The sequence below is a fragment of the Photinus pyralis genome, unplaced genomic scaffold, assembly GCF_008802855.1.
Source record: "Photinus pyralis isolate 1611_PpyrPB1 unplaced genomic scaffold, Ppyr1.3 Ppyr1.4_LG7, whole genome shotgun sequence".
Classification (NCBI taxonomy): Eukaryota; Metazoa; Arthropoda; class Insecta; order Coleoptera; family Lampyridae; genus Photinus; species Photinus pyralis.
The window spans coordinates 35,590,446-35,598,562 of NW_022170738.1; positions in this window are offsets into that span (position 1 = coordinate 35,590,446).

An 8,117-nucleotide genomic window follows, 5' to 3' on the forward strand; every position below is an offset into this window, starting at 1 on the left:
GAAAGCAAAGCACTTCTTAGGGAAGGTGAAGTGTGCCCAAATTTAGTTAAGCCAAATGGAGTGCAACCTTTCTTTTACGAAATGTAGTTATGAACGTCGCCAAACTACCTTTTAGTTTCCCTCGGAAACTCAATTTGGCCAGCAACGAAGTTAAGTAACTTAAAAGTATTAGGTATAGAAATGAAATAAAAATGTTTCCTTTCAGCAATTCTCATCTACATAATGTAAGGAAATGGTTAAATGACCGAACGGTTCTGAAACCTCGGATCAAAGATACGCTAAGGCGAGCCAAAGGTTAAATTCAATTACGAACAGGGCGCTCTGTATAATATTCAAAAACCGCCCTAGATCCTTCTGAAAGCGAGATCAAAGCGGGCAAGTTCGACAGAAAAGTACAAAACATCTTAAATTTGTTTTACAGTGCAGGCTACAAAATAAACAAAATTATTTGTATAAAGACTTTTATCTGCGTCTTTTTATTGCAAGAATTATCTCCACTCGTGCTTAATGATACAAAACTTCCTTGCACGATAAAACTATGGAAGTTTAAACATCTCCCCATTACAGAGAATCCCGAATCCGTATCCCGCTGCCCTAGTAACTCTCGAATTAACTCCGATCTCGTCCCAGGAAAGATCCTCACTAAAGGGTGTGGCACTTTCCCGGGGTGTGTGTGTTGCGTTTAGATTCACGCAGAGAAACGCAATTGCCTAAATCTCTTCGAGGATCTAAGTTTTCGCGTAAAACGCATAAGTTTAGCTTGAATTAATGATGGGAAGATGCTAATGGTGAAAGAACAACGGGCGCGTTTTTCCACGCCGGCTTTGTTTAGGTTCGTCGTGCTCGATATGGAAAAGGGCAAAGGGAGAAAGAGACTAACCAGGTTCAGTTTTTACGAGAGACCTACGTGCTTTGGTTTTAAACGATTTAAAACCCTGGTCGTAAGTGACCGTAAATTTAACTTATTTTTTATTACCTACGTACAGTAAATTAGGTACAAAATCCCACGAGTTAGCAGGTGGTGTAATTATTACGCTAACGCTAATTCAATTGAGGCGGCACATGGTCATTTTTCACTGTTATCCAACAGTGTTTCTAAAAAAAACTCTTTGGGTTCGTTTATAAACGAAATGGTCTAAATATGTGTATTGCAGATGTTTTAATGATAAATAAAGCGAGTTTGTCGCAGATGGAAGTTCAGACAGTAAGTTTAATGTAGGCTAGAACAAAAAGTAAATCAAAAAGCGAGCACATACGAAATAAAAGCAATTTGTTGACTTCCGTTTTAAATCAACACTTCCTTGTGCGCGCTAGGTCTGAGAAATAATCTTACCAAAGTGCTTTTTCCTCTCGGATAAACCGAACTAGTCACAATCACCACCACCTCAAAGGTGCACAAAGGGTACTTTTTCTAAGGTGCAAAAAAGGGGTGCGCAATAAAAAACAAACAGTTCCGGTTAATCCCGCCAAGAACTTAAAGGATATACGCGATAACAGCGAGCGCAGCGATAGGAAGTGACGGTGCTGAAACGTTGAAACACATCGCGACGCGTTGTTCTTCAGCATCCACGACGCATTCGCAGTTAAACAGCGGCAGAGCGGTTTCGTTTCTATGGTAACAACGCCATTAAGTCATCGTCCCTTTTGTGTGTAATGCTTCTATGATACGCTCATAAGGACATTATCTATTGTTGTTTACATAATAGGATGCTCCAGACGTTACTCCTAGTTACAGCGTTTAATTTCCACCTCTCGCCGAAAGTAAAAAGAGGCCGCCAAAAAAAAGTTAATTAAGTGTGTCAACAGTCGGGGGAACAAAGCGGGCTACGATAAAATTCCTTTTAGCGCACTTTATGGCAATTAATTACGGGAGGTAATTGCGTAGTTTCCCAAAAACTCGTACAGAGGAACAGAAATCCAAGTGCTAATCTTTCATAATGGAGCTTTACTTTTATTACTTTCACTTCATTTGCCCGACGTATCAACATTACTCAAGCTCAATTAGGGGGCGCTGCGTCAAAGTGATAAGATATTCTGTACATTTTACTGTTGTTTAAACGAGGGTAGGCTTCATTTGCAATATGTGCCCTTGTGATAAAATCGCATTGTTTTTGCTCTCATTTGTCAGGATTAAGATAAAAAATTGTTTATGTGTGGGGGTGAACTGTTTGATTGACCTGCTGAATGACAGCAAATACTGGCGTTCAGTACCCGATTAAATACTGATGTAGTTACGAGGTCCTGAATACCTCAAAAAAGATGCAAAAATCATTTTAATTTACTCATTTGTAACTAAATACAATACTTCCTTAAATCTTGTATGGCGTCTTGGATCGACAGTAAATGAAAAATAAGTTTGGGAAATAAGAATTCCATTTTAATCCTGTTCTACAGGTATTTTCCGCTTCCCGTTTCAAAAGAGTATGCAATTGTGGTTTTCCATAATGAACATCTTTTCCTAGAATTCATTTAGTTTTTTTTTAATTATTAGAAAATAATATCACTCTTTATGGATCGGTTTAATTTTAGTACAGAGATAGAATATTATTAACACTTTCAATTTACACGCTGAAAGAAGTTCGTCTTCTATCAAATGTGCGCAGGATTGCTCCGAAAGCATAGCAAAAAAACGTAAACCGCTACACTGTGTAAAAAGGCATTGTAATCGGTAACTTTAGAACATCCCAGGTCGCCCTGTAGTCTAGAAGATAATACGAGAAAAAAGGTAGGCGAACTTTCGCTTTATATTTCTTTTTTAAAATAATTAAAATCTCGGAAATATTCATTGAAACGGAATTGGAGGGTGGTTCTTGTTGATGACATCGTAGATGCATCTAATAAACGATCGCTGCGCTGGTTCGAAACACTTATTTGGTTATTGCAATATTTACTGTTGTGAAGCACAGAGTTTGTTTGTTTTCCCTCTTAGAAATTTGTTGGATGCGTAATTTTTTGTTGTAATTGTATCGCTTTTTTCAATTATTCAATTTAGATACAGTGTTAGAAGTAAAGTTACTTCGTACGCTCAAGATTGAGGGATATATGAGTGTGATCTGGCCCAATGTCATCAAAATCTATCCAATCGTTTAGGAGGAGTTCAGTCACAAACACACGTACAGTAGAATTTTATATATAAAGATTTGTTGCACAAGCAAGTTAACCAAAGGGTGTAACGCGTGTTGTTCGATTACGGAAGAAGTTTTGTCAAATGAGAAAAGTTATAGTGCAGTGAGACCTTTTGTTAAGGTTCTCTTTTTATTAAAAGTTAAAGCTTAAAGCTATCAAAACTTTTTGTCATATTCAATCAATTAATTGGGCGCTTATTCGAATCCTTTGCGCGACCCGGATAAAGTTTTTGATGTTAGAGGTTTGAGATGATTGGTTTCCACCACAAATAGCAACAATTTCCACTAAAATTCAGGATTCTGTGGTATTCCGTGAAGCGGATGACACTGGTGATCCTGCACCTTCAACAAAATTCTATACAAATTTTTCATCATCTTATCAGGACCAAATCGCCGACATTAAGTGATTCATCGAAATGATTCCATTTTAAGCGTATTTGCAAATCGGACACAGCGCGTGCAAAAGTGTTGGTGTGAAGCTTGAACGTGGATAGACGGTTTTCCACTATTTTGGTAACGACAAGATAATGTATAGCTGTTAACCTTCTCCCGATTGGAAAATGACCAGGATTGAGAGCTTCCAAATCGTTAGGATCTGATGAAAGAAGCTTAATAGGTCAGGAGTTTGCTGCCTGGTTCAAAACGCTGTGGTAAACTGTTCATAGGCACGTAAGTTTGCGGTCGCGTAAAATTCAGTAAGCAAGGCAAAGTAATCCCGTTATTCCAAAGTGAATCAACAATATCAGATCTTGTCCCGAACGTGCAAAAAATTAGCCTAATTCTATTACTTCTGCGTTAGCTCCTACAAAAATCCTTCCGTTAAATAAATAAAACCGTTTTGCCATGATTTGTTATACGTCTTTGTTTAAAGTTACCTTATTAAAATTGTTTTTTGAAATTTATTTTGTGTTTTGTAACTGATAAAAATGTCATGATATCTGAGAAACTAATGAATTTAGTTATAACACTTATAACATATGGTTAATAAACAAAATATTTAAAATTGAGTCGACAATCAAAATAAGTAATAATATGCAGGGTGTAATATGTAAAAATAAAATAAAATCCGAGATTCTCCACAACTTTGTGGGCGACTTTGGATATTTCAATTTATCTCAGATATGTAGATGTTTAATAACCCTACAATTTTTATATAAGACTATTTTTTATAGCCCCTGTATATTTTGAAATAATCGACCGTTCTGGTAATTTTCTCTAACCCTGTATACGAATTAATCCCAAGAAATTCATGAAAGGCGTGCGACGGCAAGGTTTACTGTGTGAATTTAAAGGTTTTTGCTCCTTTAAGGACCTTAACTTACCTCCAAAATCGTGTTTCTGAGTCATCCTGGATAGGGCCAACAATGATCTAAAGGAAATTAACTTACCGAACAGTATGAGAAAGAAGTAAGGAAAATGGCACATTACTGGCGAGGAAATATTGAAGTACGAGGCCCCTACTTTAATTTCCGAGTCAAGTAATGTTATTTTACTGACGAGTTTTTGATTAAATTTTACCCGAAATCGTATTTTAAATTTTAAAAAATTGGTATTTTCAAATAGAACTTTTGATTAATGTCAATCTGTCAGTGGTGACAGAAGTCATTATAGATATTACCAATGTGCCGGTAAAAGTAGTTTGATCTGCCTCTGTCATAGAAACTAAAATTTTCTGATATGAAGTAGGCATGAAAATGAAGCTTTTGTGACGATTTTGGGTAAAACTTTGAAAGGTATACATACACTACTTCCAACTGTCGAAGTGTCGTCTCGAACAGACGATAAATCTTCTTTTAGAAGGCTGTCCCAATGGCGTTTGTAACTTCGGTTTGATATTGTTTTCTGTCTAGCACTGTATGTAGAATTTATGCTGTTTTTACGTGAAGACATCAGGTGTTGATGTTATCCTGCCACTCCCTAGTCAATGCCTTCACTTTTTTTTACTTTCCCTCGAAGTGCGTGTTCATGTAGTTCTATTTTTTTGGTAAAATTCTTTATTTTTAAATGTACTGTAACTGCCGTTGTAGCAGTTAAAGAATTCTATAAAGCCGGAAATCTCTTTGACAATGTTTTCTTTGTGGTGGCCCTTTTTAGTGGAGATACTCCACTAAAAAGGGCCACCACAAAGAAAACATTGTCAAAGAGATTTCCGGCTTTATAGAATTCTTTAACTGCTACAACGGCAGTTACATTACAGTACATTTAAAAATAACGTGTGCTAAATTTTTAGTTGCCCCTGCAACAAAATTGCGTCACTCACCAACCCAAGGAATTTCTGCAGTCTCCAAAACAACCTTTTTCAAGCTATACGGACTATTAACGCCAGCAGATGTGGTATTCTTTAACAAATTATGTTAGAAATATGTTATTTTGACTCGTACACTTTCATTTTCTAGAGGATCTATTGATAAATCAGGTGCAAATTGAAACTGCAAACTGACCAATGTCTTTTTAATTGCCGTGGCCCAAATTGAAAGCACTTTACCGAGCCATTCCAATGTTTTGTATACTTTGTATACAGACACACAATTCAGAAATTCTGTTGTTGTATTCAACTGATTCTCAGGGTCTTTATAGCGGTGATGTACCATTTTCCATTTCTGTTTTCCTAATATTTAAGATTAGGACTTAAGATTTCTTTTTGGAAATATCTGCAGTAACAGGAGAGTGTGATAGATAGGGATTTGTGTAAGTTTCGTCCACGTTTACTTTCACCTTTAATAAGAATAATTTCTGGGGACATGCTTTAGTTATCTTATCAGGATGCACAAATGTGTCTTCCTTTAGAAAATGTTTTCGGTGTATGAAGTTCAATTGCGGTTTTCCGTAATTTAGATCTCCTTTCACCTCTACATGATTGACACAAACATTTTTTGCTGATGTTTTAAGTTTAGGACCTATTCCTTCCACTTTTGTTCTCCTGATACTTACAGTTTTCTTTCTAGAACTGTCTTCGATATCAGGAAAATACGAAATGCAGTTACTGATTTCTGTAGGTTTCATCCAACTTTACTTCCACTTTTTCAATACAAATTATATTTTTCGCACGCTTTAGTATCAGGAGCGCATGATGAAAGGAGAAGTAATAAAAATAAGGTCTTTGTGTCCAATTTTTATGTTTGATTAAGAAAGTACTGGAAATTTTCTTCATCCCATTGCTATTATTATGCGGTGAAACACGTGCTCCAAAAGAAATAAGCCGGTTTTTTTTAATGTTGCATAGAATGAAATATCGCAACCCAGAGTAGAGGAAAGATATTTTGGTTCTGATTTCGTTATTCAATGGTTTGGGTGGTAAAAGTCAATTTCTTCAATTGCCAACTTGCTCAAAAGTGAATTTCAGCGTCGCTTATGGTATGTAACGTCCCTGCAGTAGAAAATTGTACTACCCGTTCTTACATGGGGAAATTAACAGAAAACGAAATCCGATTACAATAAACTAAATAATTAAATATTTCCCATGTCCCATTCATGTGTATAAATTGCACTTTTCTTTTATCTTCGGATGCACAAAACTGGAGTTTTTTTTTAATATAATTCTCCTTCCGAGTTCCGATAGTGTCTGACGGCCCAACACCGTCCAGCCTGAACCAACAGTGAACGGAAATTGATGATAGCGTGAAAGGTCTGCCATTATTCCACAATAACTATTTTTAATCTCTTTCAAAAAACCGACGAAGCCAAAAATATGACCTTATTTTACATGGCTTTCGGGTTTTGCCAAGTACTTATTAGTTTCCACTGACAATCTGTGTCCCTCCGTGATCCACTTGCAGAATGAATCTCTCCAATTTGCGGTACTCACATGAAAATGAATAGAAGAAGACATGTTTATTTATCGAAAAACAATTAGTAAATTGAGTACATTTGTTAAATAGGTATTAGATAATTGAACTATAGATACAAATTAATTTTATGATCACGGTCGTAAAAATTGGCACACTTTAATATTCTCTGCAGAAATTGTACAAACCGGTGGATTTTTTCACGTACTTTTGAAGAAGAATACTGCGTCAATCCTATCCGTTAGTCTGTCCGTTCGAAATTTTGTGATCTCAGCCCCCAGACCTCGTAACGGGCGATCAAAAATGAGTTGCTGTCGAGTCGCCTTTGGAAGTTCAAGTTAAGTACGATTTCCCGTGTAAACAAAACTTCCAAAGGCGACTCGACAACAACTCATTCTTGATCGCATAGTGGAAACAAATTTTCAGGACAACAAGGAGTAAGAGCACTAAGAAAATATGCTTCAATTTAAATCAAAATAGTAGTTTCTGCTGCACACCTTCCTACAAAACCGACACCCCTTTACAAAATTACAATTGCCTTTTTGTTAGGGAGGCGCAAGAACTTTTTTCAGCCAAAATTTTGGCGAAAAAGAAGAATCTTCATTGGATAATTTGAAATTTGGGATAGCGGTTTTCGACGAAAACATAAGTACCTAATGGTTAGTATACACGGAAGAAGTGCCCAGTGGCGGATTTATACTTTTGCCGCCCAGGGGCTTTGGGAAACTTGCCGCCCCTAGATCATTCTTACCACAAAAATAGCCCACAACTTCATAAATCCTATGGCTAAAAAATAAAATCGCAATCTAAGGGAGTTTATTGGTTCGTGGACTATTCGACTACAGAACAAATGCTTATAAGTAATAAGTATTTTTATTTGATTATTCAACAATTTATTGGATTAATCAAAACAATTTTCCGCCCCCCCCCCCAAAATTTGCCGCCCTGGGCCCGTGCCCTTAGTGCCCCCTCTAAATCCGCCTCTGGAAGTGCCATTACTGATATTTGAGTTTGTAATCCTTTACGCCCCAAAGCATGTTTAAGTTCATTAGTAACAGGTTCTGCTCAAAATGTAAGTATTGACATCAAAAATGACAAATCACCAGTGCAACTTAATTTTTACGGCAAAGTAAGAGTTTTGAACTGCGGGAGGGCAAAGTCTATTTTTAAGTTTCCCTCTCTCCTCCGACAAATTAAAAGGTTTTAC